Raw genomic sequence first — 19935 nt, 5'->3', positions numbered from 1 at the left:
TCATATGATTGTACATCACTGAGCTATGTGATTGAACACTACGCCTGAAGAACACGCACAGGCAGCTCGAGATCCAGCAACGTTTTCTGGCACTAAGTACAGACAGCCAGGCCTAGAAATTAACCAACGCCTCCAAGAAGACATAATAATTTCCTGAATGTACTGTCATATTTAACCAAAATGTAAACTTTGAGGTGACTCAGGCAGTTCAACATGGCAAAGGTTTTTCCTTCCAGGGAAAGAGCAACATCCTGTGAGCAAAGAAATCCCAGGATTAAGGATTGAGATGTACTGGAGAGTCCTAATGGAGTATGTCTCCTTTTTGAACTTCCTAGTTTGGTGAAGTTTCTTCCAGGAATTGTATTAAAGGTACCGGCATTCATTTTTGGGGGTTATTTAATGAAAAAAAGTTGTACTCATAATATACATTACATCTTCCAACAATTTTGATTGATTTTTGATTGATTTGTTACATACATACATACATACATAAGCTTTAATTAACCCATCCTGCCATCTTGAATCTAGTGGTCGACACAGACATACAGTAGTACGTCTTATTAGTTACTTTCAATTTGATGATTACAAACAGTTCAAACTATAAATGATCATTTAAAATTTGCACATGGATACTATCATTATCTCTTTCTCATTATGTCTTTCACCTCCTCCTCCACTTCTCTGTCTCCTCCATTACCTTTTCCTCATCCTCGTCTCCATCCTCATCTCTCACAGAAATGTGGATAAACATGTTTATTTATTTCTGATATTGTCACAGTTACTGATTGACATGCAGCCCTCCCAGCCAGCTCACAACGAACCAACTAAACAAAAACAGCTGGTTACAAGCTAACATTATACCAGCTAATGAGTGTTTGCTCCAGATAACTCTCTCTTACTCTTTTACACACATGCACGCACGCACGCGCGCGCACACACACACACACACACTATGTAAGTGCAAAACAATCATAGCAATTAACCATTGTATCAACAGTATCATTCCAGCTTTTGATCAGCACCATGGACAGCAACCTTGACGAGAGGCTGGGGGAGCAGATGCATTTATATAAGCTTATGCTGTAAACTCACAACACCTTCTCCAAATTGGCCACCACAAGCTCAAAACATCCTTTATATAACATAAGGACGAATGTGATGTCTGCAAGCGTGAAACAAAAGAGAGAAGCCCATTAACCACAGGTCCTCACAGACTGACTGGATGGTTCATCGTATAACAAGCACCCTCATTTATAAAATTCCCTTCCAGACATGTCTCTATCTTGTACACATGCACACAAACACACACACACAAATTACAACACAAGCGCATTTTCAACATATAAGGGGTAACAATGTTTCAGTCCTTTACAAAAACTACTCAAATTCATCTTTCCAGCCTCGGACTCAATTATAAAACAATTGTCCAGTAATAGTATCGTTTACATGGAGTCAATGTTGTGTGTCATTGTGCAAAACAAAACAAAACAAGTACGCCCAACTGGTCGCAGCAGATGGCCCCGCCCCTCCCTGAGCCTGGTTCTGCCGGAGGTTTCTTCCTGTTAAAAGGGAGTTTTTCCTTCCCACTGTCGCCAAAGTGCTTGCTCATAGGGGGTCATATGATTGTTGGGTTTTTCTCTGTATGTAATATTGCAGGGTCTACCTTACGATATAAAGCGCCTTGAGGTGACTGTTGTTGTGATTTGGTGCTATATAAATAAAACTGAATTGCATTGCTTTCTCTCTTGCTGTAGCACGACTGATAGTCCTTGCTTTGTAAGAGACGGTCTGACTGTACATGGAGCTTTGCTGACGAGTGCTGCGAGCATCAGCTCAGAGTTTCTGTGTTTATTTATATCCTCACACGTTTATACAGAGCTGTGAGCTTGAATTCATATTGCATGACAATACACGGTAAAGGGACAGAAATCAATCTGTTTGAAAGCTGGAGAGTGTGACGCTGAAGAGGGAGACCATGCAGGTGTCACCATGATAACTTATCCTCCACAGATCTCCTGATCTATGAAGTGACAGGCTGCTTTTTGGGGGGAGGAAAAGCAAACCTGAACTCACTGTGTATGTGTGCGTGCGTGCGTGTGTGTGTGTGTGTGTGTGTGTGTGTGTGTGTGTGTGTGTGTGTGTGTACAACATTGCAGTGTGGGGTGTGAACAAGACCCCGGTACATCAGATCCAGATACATTTTACTGTGACGAGTCATTATTCTGACATTTGGCCACAGGGGACTTTCAGTGAGAGTGTCAGGCTGTTCGTCGCTGGTTTGACGGTAAAGGCTCTCTGCCTCGACCGGCAGCCATCAGAGAGCAAATAGATGCTGCATGACGAAACTCTACATCCCTACAGGACAAAAAGGAGAGCCAAATCATCTATCTCTACTTTCAAGATTAGGCTTAAAACTTTCCTTTTTGCTAAAGCATATAGTTAGGGCTGGACCAGGTGACCCTGAATCCTCCCTTAGTTATGCTGCAATAGACATAGGCTGCCGGGGGATTCCCATGATGCATTGAGTTTTTCCTTTCCAGTCACCTTTCCCACTCACTATGTATTAACAGACCTCTCTGCATTGAATCATATCTGTTATTAACCTCTGTCTCTCTTCCACAGCATGTCTTTATCCTGTCTTCCTTCTCTCACCCCAACCGGTCGCAGCAGATGGCCGCCCCTCCCTGAGCCTGGTTCTACTGGAGGTTTCTTCCTGTTAAAAGGGAGTTTTCCTTCCCACTGTTGCCAAAGTGCTTGCTCATAGGGGGTCATATGATTGTTGGGTTTTTCTCTGTATCTATGAAGCGCCTTGAGGCGACTTTTGTTGTGATTTGGCGCTATATAAATAAAATTGAATTGAATTGAATCTCATGTGGCTTCCAAGAGGTGGCTATATTAAACACAGTCAAGTAAATGAAGTCCTTAATGTCTAGTGTGTTACATTTGATACGTGAGTTTTTGTGAGTTATTGTAAGTTTTTGAGACTTTATATCAGTGTGATTTTTTTCCTGAAGAAAAACATAAATATCTTGTACAAAACATTTTGAGCAATAAACTGCAAAAACAAACAAACAACCAAACAAACATAAACAAACATTAAAGTCCTACATTAATAGTAACACCTAATGACTTGGATTTTTCCTCTCACAGTTTGATATCATTAGGAAAAATATTATTAGACTATTTCATCACAAAATGTATATATTTATTACAATAAGTGAATTAGAAGAGGAAAGAAATGGCAATGGGAAACGGTGAATATTCAAGGAAAAGAACAAAAATGACCGATCCTGTGCACATATTAAATCATAAGCAACAGACACCTGTAGTTTAGACTTCCAAGAGCTCAGTCACACTAGAGTAAAAATAAGATGGCAACGGGTGGGCCGAACATACAGCACCCTCAACCTCTGGGAGATCACTGAGGTCACAGGGCGATTGTGTAGATCACCCTGTGGGAGGTGAGCTGCCTCAGTCTGACTCAGACTTATTGCAGTTAAACAGATTGGTGAAAGCACCACTTTTTGCTCAAGGGACTTCTATGTGATGTCATGTCCTGTGCTGGCTCATTTTTAGCCAAAAAATATGAAAGATCATTTTAATAAGGAATATGGTCATGATCATTCTGATTATATATATGCTCTTTAGCTTTATTGTTTTTTAATATAATTTTTAGTATAGACACTCATCCTTTGTTAATCTCCAAGAAGTTACTCTCACATAAACATCAGCACTGTCACTGTGAGCATCAAGCTGTCTTGCCCCCAAATTTTAAAGTTGAAAGCTTTACTTTCTTTTTGTTGTCTCCAGGGCTGAACATATCTCCATGGGCTTGTTTGGGGTTCTTCTTGAGGAGTGGCTCTTATCGTGGGTCCCCTGGTCATTTCTGACACTGCTGCTGCTGCTGTACTGCAGCAGCTTGTCATTCTATTTCTTGGATTGCCTCACTGTTTTTTAAATTTGGCAGTAGTTCTTTCACACTTTTATGGTAGAAAACATGGACATTTAGGACAATGTTCTGAAAGACTGCACACCAGTTATCACCACATGTTGAGTAGTAGTTTTTTGTGTGCTGCATCATAACCACAATGACTGCTGTGTCACCTGAATAAACATAAGAAAGGAGGAGAGGAATTAGAGCTGCTAGACTTCCTTGATGGACAGGAGGAACATGATATCATTCTTAGCTTTAATTGAGTCATTTTGTTATTCTAATCTGTGTTACCACCAGTGTTGGTCAAGTTACTTGAAAAAGTAATCAGTAACTAATTACTGATTACTTCCCCAAAAAAGTAATCCCATTACTTTACTGATTACTTATTTTTAAAAGAAATTAATTACTTAGTTACTTAGTTACTTTTTAAAAACACGATTTACAACCTGAATAGGTGATAAAGCGATAGATCTTTCAGCCCAATTCTACTTTTTCTACATAATCCATCATACAAAATGTAATCATATGGAAAAGTCTCCTTTTAAAACTTGTTTTATTAGTTTTAATCTTTTAACTTTATGCATCAAGCAAAAATTTAATTATATGCAACATTCTCTGACTGGAAGAAATTAGTTTAACATTTAAACCTATTTTCTGCACATTCCAGCACATAACATAAAATATTTTTTGTGTTTACACTCACTCTTTCAAATAGATGCAAGTAAAACACAGCAGAACATAAATAAAGTCAAAGACTCAGCGGTCCTGTTGCTCTATTTTCACCTGTAAAGCAGGAGTGGGGTAGGCGGAGGTTTACCCTGGTGCAGGTGTGCCACGGTCAGTTGAAGAATCCACGAGTTTCTCTGTGAGTTTCCCATTACGTCATAGCGCACTCGGTGCTTGCTCGGAAGTTTAGGGGTTTTTTTTCACTGTAAAAAGAAGTTTTCTTCCCACGCAGTGAACAGCAGACGCGAATGTTTTTGTCACTTTTTATGGAATCAAACATAAAGTAAGGTCAGTACTTCCACGCTTTAAACGCTGCACGCTCATACTCTCTCCGGCACTCGATATATTATCCATTGTTGATCTGCACACAGCTGTTGTCACGAACGTTGCGCTCACTTACATCACTGTCATGAGACATTCTCGCAAAAAAATCACGGTGTTAGTAACGCAGTAACGCAGCGTTCCTACGGGAAAGTAACTGTAATCTAATTACCGTTTTTGCAATAGTAATCCCTTACTTTACTCGTTACTTGAAAAAGTAATCGGATTACAGTAATGCGTTACTCTCTGGTTACCACTGCATTGACTCCTTAAGACACAAACAAGTGAAAGTGGAAGAATAACCCACCCCACCCAGTCTTAGATTCAGTAGATCAGAGAAGCTTGGAGCACCACTAAGACTTGCTGGTCTAAAAATCCTTAACTGTAAATACACAGGAGCTGCTTAATGTTATTTCACAGTCATCACATCTGAACGCTGTCTTGCAAATTTTACTCACCAATACTGACCCTCAATGACCAGCTGACATCACAGTTTTTTAATAATCTTATATTTTTACAATCACGTTGAAACTAAGCTACAATTTAACATTGCAGACGCAGGAAGCTAAATTTTAAAACCTCTGTTTGAAGCAGAAAGACTTAAACATACAGCTGAAACATATATGCAGTGTTGGGGAGTAACGGAATACATGTACCGCAGTTACGTATTTAAAATACAAAATATGAGTAACTGTATTCCGTTACAGTTACCGTTTAAAAAGGTGGTATTCAGAATACAGTTACTTTGTTGAAATATTGTGGCGGGTCAGGACTGTTTGGGTTTGTTTGACAGCTACGTTCTGTTGTTCCAGGCGGCAGCGTTACGGTTGCCATGGTTACAGGGTGACTCTCTCTCTCTCTGCGTGTTTCTTGGGTGAGAGAGCGCTGTCACTACCCGATCCGTACCGGAAACTCGATCGGTACCCCGCATGCGCGAAAGATGTCTACTTCCGGTCGAAGCATTTTACGATAGTTACATGTCAGAGTATCTGTTAAGATGTTAAGAATAACAAGTATCTCTTAAAATGTTTCCGATAATGAAACATTTAATATAATGTAGAGAAAAACAAAAAAATAAAAAGATAGTGACAGATCAGAACTCCCGATCCTTACTGCGCATGTGCAAAGTCGGACCGTACAAATCGGGTCTACCCAATCCGTACCGCGCATGTGCAGGGGTTTTCTTCTTCTTCTGTTCGTTTAATGGCAGTTTACTCCCCAGTATAAGAGGATACTGCCACCTGCTGACTGAGCGAATGAACCCTATTGTAAACTGAATTAGCGTCATTACAAACGTGTGTTAAATTTGATTTAGTGATAGTCGAGTGTGTTTATGCTTGTCTGTGCGGAGAAGATTGATTGGAATAGTGATGATGATGTGCGCTATCACTGTCAATTGTCAGTAAACACTTAATCTGGCTGATGAATCTACACGTGAGATATTACAAAGTCTGTATTATTAACTCTGTAATTAGGCGCCATTCTTCTTATTTTACAGCGCTGTTGTTCAATCGGGGGACGCTCTCTGTTGAGGAGAAAAGCTTGAATTTGTTTGTAAACTGATTATCCATTGTTTAAATGTCCCGGTAGTCGAAAAGGAGGCAGAGCTGCTGAGGGAGAAAAAGGCGAGTGGAAAAGTACGAGCTGTCATCGAGCAAAAACGGGAGCAGAAAGCATGTAAATATAATAATAACCACCAGTGTTGGGTAAGTTACTTTAAAATAGTAACTTAGTTACATTACTAGTTACTTCTATCAAAAGTAACTCAGTTACTTCAAGTTACTCGTTACTTTCAGAGTAACTAGTTACTAGGGAAATTAACTTTGGTTTTACTCAGAATTCTCTTGTTAATGTGTTGCTTCCGTAACTGGATATCCAGCCAGATTGCCAGTCTTCTAGCTTGCTTACTTGCCACAAGTGCACTGTACCACCTACCAATAGAAAGGAAAAGATAATGTGCATATTTCCACAAGAGAAATCCCACGCCTGGACCGTCATTGACTGCTGCCATGATTCTAGCCTACGTCACAGCGTCATGTGCGCCTTTTACATCCGACTCAAAAACTGCAGTCGTGGTGCTTTCGATTGTACTCAGAACTCGGAAATTCTGTCTTCTGAATAGGAAGATGTAGGTAACACCAGACTGCAGATGAGCTGCATACAGGGCTGGACTGGGACAGAAAATTGGCCCGGGCATTTTGACTAGAGACCGGCCCACCATTATAGGAAAAATCATAAAGCCTTTGAATGAAAACAAACGCTGTTGTGACAGTGATGTACACTGTTTTGATGGTATATACTGTATACTCCAAAATCATGTCCAAAACTCGAAAACGGAAAGATTGCGTTAAGTTACAAAGCGCAGAAGGTGGGAACACTCACCGCTGTTGTGTCATAAAAAATCTAATGATCAATTTTGACGTTTAAAGCGTTTAAATCGATCAGTTGTTTACATCACTCAACATAAGCAGAACTGCATTACTGCAGCAGAAGACACATCGTCCACATTCAGAAGCACATCTCTGTATAGTGACTGGTCTTATGATTTAAACAGGCAAATGTTCAGCATTCAAACTACAGGTGAAGAATAGTCAAACCAGATGTTTCCCCCGTTATGTCGAGATCAGCTAGTCAAGTACACACCTACACAGCATGTTAACAAACCGTGAAAAAAGCCACACAAAAAATGAATGATTGCTGGTAACGGTTTCTATGCATTAGTATTTACGAAGGGTATGTTGTGACTTACCTTCAAAATTACAGCGGTCCCTCGCTATAACACGGTTCACCTTTCCCCTCGCTGTTTCCCGGATTTTTTAGTGCAAGTTTGCATGCTTTTTTTTTACGTCACATTGTGTCCTGCGTCCTGATCGCTGCAGACGATCTCCTCCGTGACGTGACAGTACAGAATCGCTGCATCGATCGCTAGCAGTGTGACTCTGAAGTGCAGTGCTGTATGTCCACGATGTCCACCAAACGTTTTGCACCGTCAAAAAATAAATTTGGCTACTTGATTTCACCGATCGCTGGTTATTTTTAGAACATAACACCCGCGATAAAAGAGGGACAGCTGAGAAATATAACATTTGAATCCCTTTTCTCTTTTGCTCTGAGGCGCGGGGGAAAAATATTGACAAGTTGATGAACATCATTTACAGATATATTGGATAAATGCCCAAGACATCTATAGAAATGAAAATCGCCACTTGATTCATTTGCTTAACTTGTTTTGGACCATAAACCAGGTGCGAATAGGACACCGGAAACAAAGCTCCCCACAGGAGTTTCCACACCGGAAGTAGCATATGCTAACGTGCACATAGTCAATCGAAAGCCTGCATGCGCTAGTACCTCTTGCCACAAGTTCCCAGAATCCTTTGCGGTTTTACCCCTGAATGACGTCACATTTTTGGTGGGCCGGTCTCTAGTCAAAATGCCCGGGCCGATTTTTTGTCCCAGTCCAGCCCTGTCTGCTGCCACAAGCATATACTATGTTAGTTTTGCTATTATGTGGTATAAGAGATGCCATTAAAACAATGATTACAGGCAGAGGTAAATGTAGAGCAGGCTGTTCTGCAATACTCGTTAAATTAACACACATGAGTTTACAGAGCATTTAGAAAAAATTCCTGGATGTTATCACAGATTTTAAAATCAGCCGGAGAAGCGCAATCTCCTCTTGATTTGCTACCAGCTACCAGATATTTACATTCATGAGTGACCTTTGTTCTGAGGGAAGTCGCAGAATTACAGCTAGAAAAATGTCTGTGAATAAATGTCAAATGGAAAATAAAATAAAAAATTCTACCTACATAGAAAGTCTTTCTCAGTTTTACAAACTCACATATCGACCAAGATTAAGTAAGTTTAAGTTGGAAAAAGAAGTAAAAGGTCACCAAAGGGCAGAATGTGCACAGAAAGTAAGCTTGATGTCGCCTAATAAGGACTCCAGGGAATGCTGGGAGAGTGAGTTTTGTTGTGGAGGCTTGCTGACATGGGAGGAGCAGCACCTCTGTGGATCCTCTTGATTTCTGTACATAGAGAGTAATTTTTGTTTAGTGATTCCATGTCGATATCTTTTTACCTTCATGATGCTGTCTATGTAGGCTTGTTGTTTGACGATTCAGTCACTCACACCTACTGTCAATTTGGATTCCCGATTTAACCTAGCCCCACTTTGTGTTTGTGGACTGTGGTAGGAAGCCAGAGTTTCCAGAGAAGAAAGGCCCTGGCCAGATGGTGGACTTAAACCCAGGACCTTCTTGCTGTGAGGCAACAGTGTCACCAGGTTGTCATTTAAAAAAAATAATAATAATAATAATAATAATAATAATAATAATAATAATAAAAAAATAAATATGGATTACATACATCCAATTTGGATTTCTCAGCATGGGCACTGAACGGCTGAAAGGCCCTACAACACAGAAATGAAAGAAAGTAGTCTAAGCTTTGGCTAACTCCAAAACCTCATCTCACGATCGCAAACACAAAGCTTTTGTGATGGGGTTATACAGCAGCATCAGTGAGTTCTGGGACTACACCCATGTGTACGTGCTCCTTTGCCCCATGCTTCCTGTGTTCTCTACTCAGTACTTCCACCTGAGGTAAGGCAGGAGGCTGACAAATCTGGAAGTGTCACGGTCCTGGGTCAGTGACCCAGTGTTTTGAGTTTCTTGTGCCTCTGAGTTTTCTGTATTATGTTCTTAGTTCTCGTTGTTGTCCTAGCTTGTTCTTTAGTGTAGTGTCTTAGTTTGGTGTTCTTGTATTCTGTTTAGTTCTCTGAGTATTGAGTAGCTGCCCTCTGTGTTTCTTAGTTGCTGTCTCCTCTAGTCTAGTTTGTATCTGTGCTAATTCCTGTTTTACCTTGAAGGTCCGTGTCTTATTTGAATGTGTCCTGCTTTGCTTGTCTCGTCAGTCCTGATTTCTCCCAGCTGTGCCCTCCTCCTGTCTCATTCCCCTCGTTACTCCCCAGTGTATTTAAACCCTGTGTTTCTCTGAGTCAGTGTTGCGTCGTCCCTCATGCTGTGTGGATCTCCCTGTGAGTTTTAGTTCATTATTTCCCAGTTTAGCTTAGTTTACTTTGTATGCTCGTTTTTCTGTGACCAGCAAATAAAGCTGTGGTTTTGAGTTCATCCCCTGAGTCTGAGTCCTGCACTTTGAGTCCTCATCTCCTGCCTGCCACACAGCGTTTCATGACAGGAAGAGAATTAGGCTTTTCTTTGCAGCAGTTTGACAAGAACTAGTCACTTTTTATTGCTGCAATGTGAACGTGGTTATCTGCTTGAGCCCTGTGACTCATTCATTTTCTGTTTATTTTTTCAAATACAAATAAAGAACATGTAGAAAGCCTTGGGCCAGATGAGAACTACAATCACAAAGGCCAGCATTGTATTAGTCCCAGAGAGAATTCGAGTGGAATAGGTTGTTGTAAGATGAGTGTATAATTTCTAATTGAAATTCAAATGTAATATTAATTACATTTAAAAACAAGTGTGGACAACAGTTCATCTCTTTCTTACCCACTGAGTGTTCAGCTTTTGAGTCCCTCTCGGGATCTGTAACAGCCTCCCGAACACTTCCAGGCAGCAAAGCTTTTGACCCAATAAACAACGTCTGATCCTGACATCCGAAACATCAGCAGCCAATCTGCTGAGAGGAACAGGAAGCTGAAACATGAAATCAAAGATGGGCAGAGTGCCGTAGGTTATTACAGTCCAATATCTCATGTCAGAGACGCACACCCCGAGAATAGACACAGCACTATTACATTTGTGATGCGTCTCATTGAGAGGAGATAGAGAAGGGAGGGAAGATAAGAGCCTCAGATGGGGAAACAGAGCAAAGAGTCCAGATACAGCAAGGAAGACACGCCATCAGGAAGCTAAATGATTTGTACACACACATACAAGTCAGCTCCACAAGAAGACACAGTCCATTCCCCCTCCCCTTCATCTTAGGACCACCACATTATACAAACACTCGACTCCAGGTAAATGTTTTGCCTGTTTGAGTTTTATTAGTGACTTTAAGTAAGCAGCATTGTGAGATGGATTGTCCTACATTTACATTCAGTGTGTGTGTTTATTCTTCTTTCACAGATGACTGTTTGCATTTCCCACACGTTCTTATTAAATGACTCAAAATTTGAAATAAAATCCCACAGAAGAAAAATAGACTTTATTAATCCCACACTGGGGAAATTAACATCAGGACAAGGGTCAGGAAGGAAAAACAAATTAGTAGAAAGAAAATACCATACAAGAATGATTTGTATAAAGCTTGTGTCTTGATTTTGACCCAGGTGTCGTCCACATATCTGTACCAGTGGCTGGGTACTCTTCCTTTGAAAGAGCCAAGAGCCTTCCTTTCCACTTCCTCCATGTAAAGGTTGGCTACAATAGGTGACACGGGGGAGCCCATGGCACAGCCATGTTTTTGTCTGTAAAAGCCTTCGTTGTACTTGAAATATGTAGTGGTGAGGCAGAGGTCTAACAGACATCCCAGTGTATTTCAGACCCAGCAACACGCTCAGACAGAAACTGGTTCACCCGAAAGACAAAACGCCAAAACACAGACTTAACAATGTGGTGTATGCTGTACAGTGCAGCGAGGAATGCCCAGACCTCTACATTGGAGAGACCAAACAGCCACTTCACAAGCGCATGGCACAACACAGAAGAGCCACCTCCACAGGACAAGACTCAGCAGTCCATCTGCATCTTAAGGATAAAGGACACTCTTTCGAGGATGCCAATGTTCACATTTTGGACAGAGAGGACAGATGGTTTGAAAGAGGAGTGAAAGAAGCCATCTATGTCCACTGTGAGCGACCATCTTTGAACAGAGGCGGGGGTTTACGACACCAACTCTCTGCCATCTATAATCCAGTTTTGAGATCCCTTCCCAGACGCCTTAACGCCCACTCACATCCTGGGCCATCTGACCTCAGGAATTCGCATGATAAGGTGGGGCCAGGTTTCACAATGAACACACCCGAAACTCTGGCTGATTGGGACCCACACCCAGTTTCACACCTTGGCTCAGTGGATTAGAGGATCATCAGGGGGTCCTTTTGTCCCTCTGTGGGGGGTTACTCCCACTAGGTTTATATCTGGGACTCTCCACCATTTGACCTTAGAACTGAAGAAGCTTCTCGGATGAGAGGTGAAACGTCTTCAAGCAACTTAAAGAAGTCCAGACGTTATATTGTCATGTTTTGGCTGTGTAGCAGGCAGGAACTGGACCCAAACGCAAACTCACAGGGACAGAACTTGAACTCAAAAGCACAGATTTATTGCTGGAAAACAGATCACAGACAATACAAAACTAAACTGGGAAAAGCTAATTATAATGTACACCAGGAGACACAGGCAGAATCACACACAGCAGGAGGGAGAGCGCAACACTGACACAGAGAAACACAGGGCTTAAATACACTGGGAAATAACGAGGGGAATGAGACACAGAAGGGGAGCACAGCTGGGAGAAATCGGACGTAAGACAGAAGTGAAGCGAAACTCAATACATTCACGTAGGACACAGACCTTCAAAGTAAAACAGGAAATGTAACAGACGCAGACTTGACTAGGAGAGACAGAGCAACTAAGAAACACAGAACAATAACAGGGAGACACAGAGGGCGGCTAACTAAATACTCAGAAAACTAAAGAGAATACAATAAAGCCAAACTAAGACACTAAGCTAAAGAATAAACTGGGGCAACAAAGAGAACTAAGATCATAATACAAAAACTCAGAGACACAAGAAACTCAAAACACTGGGTCACCGACCCAGGACCGTGACATATATACAGTAAAATACACTACACACAACTCCAAGACCGTAATTTACATAAAGGTCATCCGTCCACGTAACTCGGTGTCACAGGAGCTCTGCAGCTGTTTTAAACTGTTATAGCAAAAAGTTGCCAGTCCATCGAGAGGCTAACACAGACACAGACAGACATTATCTTCATTGTGACTGAGACCTGTCACTGAGCATTTACTGAGGTCAGCAGCAGAGCCATTTTCTTATAGAGTGCTATAGGAAGCACTTCTTTTTGCAATTACTGAAATCACCCTCTGCTGGCTATTAGAAAGTGTGCCTGTTTGAGGCTGATAAAATATAGATTCATCATTATCTCATGTGTTAGTGTAGCTTAGATATAAAAAGGAGGACATTCAGAGTGACTTAAATTGTGAAGTGTGTGTGTTCGTCTGCCTGTGATGAGTGAATGGTTTGTGTACTGTGTACTGTACCACTGCACATGGTTGAAATGTCAATAAAGCCACTTGACTCGACTTGAAATTGGCTACAAAACGTCCTGTACCAAAAGCACACTACACATTGGCTCCTGGAGTTTTCATCAAACACTCACATACTCACTAAGCAGCTGTGAAACTGCGAAGAGTGTGACTGAAAGCAGAAATGGAGATTGTTTGCTTTCAAAGTGAAAGCTGCACCTCACAGCTTCAACCAAACAACATGTTTTTAAAGGAGTTCTTTTTAAAAGCCTCTGAAAGCAAACGCACTGTTTCTTTTAATCTCACTCTTTACAACTTAACTCCTTATCAGGTAGTTTGCAAGTGTTTAAAGACATGTAGGTGTCTTCCATATAAACTACAGGGGGCTACAGCAGTGATCAGTTTCTCATAGTGATAGTAAGCAGCCTTCAGCAATCCTTTGTAAATCAGTCAGGCATTACTAATTCTTTCCTAGTGGCCATGACTGCCAGAAAGTTATCAGTCTTCTCTAGATCTGCAAATTGTTTGGACAAATGGATCAGAGTTTGTGCAGATCACAAATAAGCCTGATTCAAGCCTCATTTTGCATAAGAAGTGATCATAACTGAGATCTAAGCTTCTATGTGCCGGTTCATATCAGCAGAGTGTCACCCTCACGGATCATCTTCACATCGCCCTCACTGAGCTCAAGACGCATTCAGCTGCTGTAAGAGTTTGTGCTTCTAAATCTAGAAAGGCAAATACCTTATCAGAGTCTGAGAGCAGCTCTGACTTACAAAACACACAAATCCACGTATGTATCAGATTTTTATGACATTTTTATTCCAAGCAGGTCTTTGACAAATCCTCTATGTCATCTTTATTCCCCGGCGTCTGCGTTGTACAAAAGGACTTTCTGTCTTTCCTGTCGACTTGGTGAGCAGAGCTGCTTCAGGGTGTAATAACTTCTGAATGAAGGGCTGCTGGGTGCCAGTGAGCTAATTTTAACTCTCCCCAAAATGGCAAGAATTTAAAATGGTCCAAAATGAGCAGGGGCTGCACTGCCCTGCTGAGGAGCTGTGACAGAGACACAGCGTGGAGCGGGGAAGCGACTGCGACCACAAAACTCACAAAGCTCACAGCCGTTTGAGTGATGGGCACTGATATAGAAAGACTATTTCTGGAAGCCATGGGCTGAGTCATGCCTTAGAAAGATTATTTTTCTGTCCTTCCATTTTTTTCTCCTCCTAAAAGTCACCAATGGGAATAACACAGGACCTGTGGGATATGTTGTTTCTCTATTCTGATCTTTACCCGGTCCCTTCACTCCAGCCCTGAGATTTGTTCAGCTAAAGGTTTCTTTGTGTTTTACCCCATTATAGGGGACTTTTGGGGGGTTCTCTCCACCTTACAAATAAAATAAAATAACATGACTGTTGTAAGTTATATCAATAAATTGAAATGATCTGAGTTGTATTGAAACTGACCATAGAAAAAAGGTTTACGTGTATATGTGAATTTGAGATTCAATAACAGGGTTTCAACTGGTCAAACCAAAAGAAAAACAATTAAATAGAAGCTAAATAATAAAACAGATTTGCGAACAACACAAGGTCAGGAAAAAAATTAACCAAATTCTAATAAAAATTACACCCCTATTCTGCCTTTAACTGTTTTTATGAAGCCTTTTCTCATCACCTTTTCCAATAAAAAATGGCAATTAGGGCAATTAATTCCAGAGATTTGGAACTACAACTCCAAAGACCTGATCTCCATGTGTTTTAAAATGAGTGGCACCAGTACTGATCTCTGCTCTGAAGATCTAAGTGATCGGCTTTAAAAGTTAAAGCAAGAATTTTAAAACTGACTTCTGGGGATTTTAAAACTGGAGAGATGTGACATCTTTACTGGAAAAAGTTAGGAGATGTGCAGCTGCATGTTGGAGACTTTGCCCAATTTAAAGACGTTACCATCTTCAAATAGGTGCTAATTCCACCTTGGAGATAACACAACTTAACTTAGTAATATTCCTGATATTTTAAAAAAATGAAGATCAAGTCAGCTTCCTGTAAGACAGAGAAGTTACATTAGCATGATTTAACATAAGAAGTTAGCATTGTTTAATCCCTGGGATGGCCCCATCCTCAGCAATGTCTCTTAAATTACCATTTAACAAGTTAAACAGGTATTTACATCATCAGATTTGTGTTTGAGTCTCAGTACAGAGTACAGAGATATCAGCAGCCTGCAACTGATATTCTGATAACCACAAACTGTTGAATTAATTACAAGTATTTTCACCGAACTCACCTATCTGAACTGGATTTCAAAATGTATCCTGTGTGTGTGTGTGTGTGTGTGTGTGTGTGTGTGTGTGTGTGTGTGTGTGTGTGTGTGTGTGTGTCTGTCTCACTGTATACAGCTAGTGTTTCCCATGCCACATGTAGGTAAGAACATCTGTCTGTCCAGTTGTCAGTCTGTTTTCCATTCCCACCTGCCCCCTCAATGGTGGCTGTGATTTGCTAAATATCCACTGCAGACATGGATTTTTTTTTTTGTTACTAGCAGTATCAACACTTATGACTTATCATTCACTCATAGGTACCCCTCCCAATGCTCTTCCCTTCTACTGTGGAAACAATTCCCAGTTTGGACTTGATAGCCAGACAGCCTCTCTACTTTTAAGGTTGAACTTAAAACTTTCCTTTTTGTGACATGTATAGTTAGGGCTTTTTCAAGTGACCCTGAAAGATTTCATAGTTATGTTGCTATAGGCATGTCTTTCAATCTCCCTTAGTCTGTGGTTTGTCCTGTCTTCCTATTCTCTATTTTCCTTTTTTTTCCCAGTCACCCTCAAACAGTCTGGCTGTCCCTCCCTGAGCTTGGTTCTGCTGGAGGTTTCTTCCTTTTAAAAGGGAGTTTTTCCTTCCATTGCCACAAAGTGCTTGCCCACAGGGAGTCGTTTGATTGTTGGAGTTTTCTGCAGAACACTGTCAGGTCTTTAACTATAAATTGCCTCGAGGTGACTGTTTGTGTGACTGGTGCTGTATAAATAAACCTGAATTGGGGGAGTTTGGGATTATTATTTATTTTATGATTTTCTAATGGTTATTAATTCATTAATCTATTCCAAAAACATTTTTTAAAATTTCAATCAGAAGGTGCAGGCTTGATCTTTATTGTTGCTGTACATAATGTACAGTGGGGCAAAAAAGTATTTAGTCAGCCACCGATTGTGCAAGTTCCCCCACCTAAAATGATGACAGAGGTCAGTAATTTGCACCAGAGGTACACTTCAACTGTGAGAGACAGAATGTGAAAAAAAAATCCATGAATCCACATGGTAGGATTTGTAAAGAATTTATTCGTAAATCGGGGTGGAAAATAAGTATTTGGTCACCTCAAACAAGGAAAATCTCTGGCTCTCACAGACCTGTAACGTCTTCTGTAAGAAGCTTTTCTGTCCCCCACTTGTTACCTGTATGAATGGCACCTGTTTGAACTCATCATCTGTATAAAAGACACCTGTCCACAGCCTCAAACAGTCAGACTCCAAACTCCGCCATGGCCAAGACCAAAGAGCTTTCGAAGGACACCAGGAAAAGTATTGTAGACCTGCACCAGACTGGGAAGAGTGAATCTACAATAGGCAAGCAGCTTGGTGTGAAAAAAATCAACTGTGGGAGCAATCATCAGAAAATGGAAGACATACAAGACCACTGATAATCTCCCTCGATCTGGGGCTCCACGCAAGATCTCATCCCGTGGGGTCAAAATGATCATGAGAACGGTGAGCAAAGATCCCAGAACCACACGGGGGCACCTGGTGAATGACCTGCAGAGAGCTGGGACCAAAGTAACAAAGGTCACCATCAGTAACACACTACAACGGCAGGGAATCAAATCCCGCAGTGCCAGACGTGTTCCGCTGCTGAAGCCAGTGCATGTCCAGGCCCGTCTGAAGTTTGCCAGAGAGCACATGGATGATACAGCAGAGGATTGGGAGAATGTCATGTGGTCAGATGAAACCAAAGTAGAACTTTTTGGTATAAACTCAACTCGTCGTGTTTGGAGGAAGAAGAATACTGAGTTGCATCCCAAGAACACCATACCTACTGTGAAGCATGGGGGTGGAAACATCATGCTATGGGGCTGTTTTTCTGCCAAGGGGACAGGACGACTGATCCGTGTTAAGGACAGAATGAATGGGGCCATGTATCGTGAGATTTTGAGCCAAAACCTCCTTCCATCACTGAGAACTTTAAAGATGAAACGAGGCTGGGTCTTCCAACATGACAATGATCCAAAACACACCGCCCGGGCAACAAAGGAGTGGCTCCGTAAGAAGCATTTGAAAGTCCTGGATTGGCCTAGCCAGTCTCTAGACCTCAACCCCATAGAAAATCTGTGGCGGGAGTTGAAAGTCCGTGTTGCTCGGCGACAGCCCCAAAACATCACTGCTCTCGAGAAGATCTGCATGGAGGAATGGGCCAAAGTACCAGCTACTGTGTGTGCAAACCTGGTAAAGACCTATAGTAAACGTTTGACCTCTGTTATTGCCAACAAAGGTTATGTTACAAAGTATTGAGTTGTATTTTTGTTATTGACCAAATACTTATTTTCCACCCTAATTTACGAATAAATTCTTTACAAATCCTACCATGTGGATTCATGGATTTTTTTTTCACATTCTGTCTCTCACAGTTGAAGTGTACCTCTGGTGCAAATTACTGACCTCTGTCATCATTTTAGGTGGGGGAACTTGCACAATCGGTGGCTGACTAAATACTTTTTTGCCCCACTGTATGTGTTTTCTGTTGAAGTAGCCTATGTCATGTTGTGATAACCACAGGCATGTGATTACTGTGGTAGCAGTGTGCAGCATAAAATAGTATAAACATGAAATATAATATAATCATGTATCTGCAACATATAATCTGTCATGATGGGAAAATATTCCTCTTCTTCTGCCCTTTTTCGCTGTGGTGTGCCCCAGGGCTCGGTACTGGGTCCTGTGTTGTTTTCTCTGTACATGTTAAGATAAGATAAGATAAGATAGAACTTTATTAATCCCTCGGGTGGGTTCCTCTGGGAAATTCGATGTTGCCCTTGGGCTCCATTTTTGAAAAACATAATGTCTCTTTTCACTGCTATGCTGATGATATTCAAATCTACCTCCACCTGACTGGGGATCATCTTCACTACATCCTCTGTTTGATTGTCTGAGGGATGTCAAAGACTGGTTATCACGTAAATGAAAAGAAGACAGAAATTATTGTTTTTGATAGAAATATGCCTCTGGGACAACTGACTGGCACATTCGGGCCTGTTGCTAACCACCTCACTGATGCTGCTAGGAATCTTGGAGTTTTCATAGATAGTTCCTTCAAACTAGATAAACAGGTCTCTACTGTGGTAAAAACCAGCTTTCACCAACTACGCCTAATTTCTAAGGCTAAACCTTATATACCACGCAACGATCTGGAGAAACTCATTCATGCTTTCATCACTTCAAGACTGGATTATTGTAATTCTCTCTACTTGGGCCTACAATCTTCTCTTCTTCAGCGTTTGCAGCTGGTCCAAAATGCCGCAGCACGTCTCTTGACCAGCACTAGAAAGTACGATTCTATCACCCCTGTTCTGGCAAATTTACACTGGCTTCCTATTAAATACTGTGGGATAAAAACGGGGTGTTTTTTCTGCTATTTTAGTATCGGCATTATTAGTACATCAGAATCATATGACCAGCGTTGCATTGAACATTTATTGAAGCTTTTGACATTACATTAACATTTGTATTACAGTGATTGCTATAACCTCAGGTTAATCTTCTATTTACAGGTGCCAGAATAATCATATGATCTTTCATTGCAGGTGTAACCATGATCATCTCATACATATTGCAGTTTGTTTCTCATTATAGAGTTGTGCTCAAGTTAATAAGGGTTAAAAGCTACAGTCAGCGCGAATGTCTGGCTGATCTATGAAGGGGAAAGGCTTCGAGCATGGAAGGCCGCACGCGCTTACACAACACTGATATCATGTTATTTTTTGTGATTTTACATTTAGTTATATCTTTTTGTTATGTTTTAAGTAGTCGCAGTTGATTAAACAACATTCATTTAATATTACATACTTGATTCAGAGCATTACACACTGATCGCCTTAACAAATCTGGAAATCCTTGTAGCTGCAATGTTGTGTCTCCACAGGGGACGGTTGGCTCCAGGAGAGAGGCGGGAGTCAGTGCCTGTCCTCGGGAAGGAGAGAATGTTCCTTTGCTGTGTCAAATAACTGTCAATATTGATTGTATTGTACCTGTCTTACGCATGAGGGGGCGTTCTAATACCCTGATTTCATAAAATTATTGTGATGTGGTTTTTGAGGTGAGATCTGATGCTGTCTGCGTACGGTGTCCATATCCCACGCGTGTGATCATTAAAATCATCGTTTGACTCAACCCGGCCGGACCAGTGTTGTTATTTTGGTTTTTCCTCTTGTATCCATCCCCAATATTTGAATCCGTAACAATACCGAATTGATTTTAAAATTTTATTGTTTACTTATAAAATCCTAAATAATATGGCACCTGACTACCTAGCTGATCTCCTCTGTCTGTATAGCCCTAAGAGAGCACTAAGATCATCGGGCCAACTGCTCTTAGTGCAACCTAGGTCTCTGCTGAAGACCAGAGGAGGCCGTGCCTTTGCCGTTGCTGCACCCAGG

Source organism: Mchenga conophoros, linkage group LG16 (assembly GCF_057382185.1).
Source record: "Mchenga conophoros isolate Kocher_MC1m ecotype Shallow Benthic linkage group LG16, M_conophoros_male_GT1.1, whole genome shotgun sequence".
NCBI classification, from domain to species: Eukaryota; Metazoa; Chordata; class Actinopteri; order Cichliformes; family Cichlidae; genus Mchenga; species Mchenga conophoros.
Note: the sequence above shows the minus strand (reverse complement) of the source record.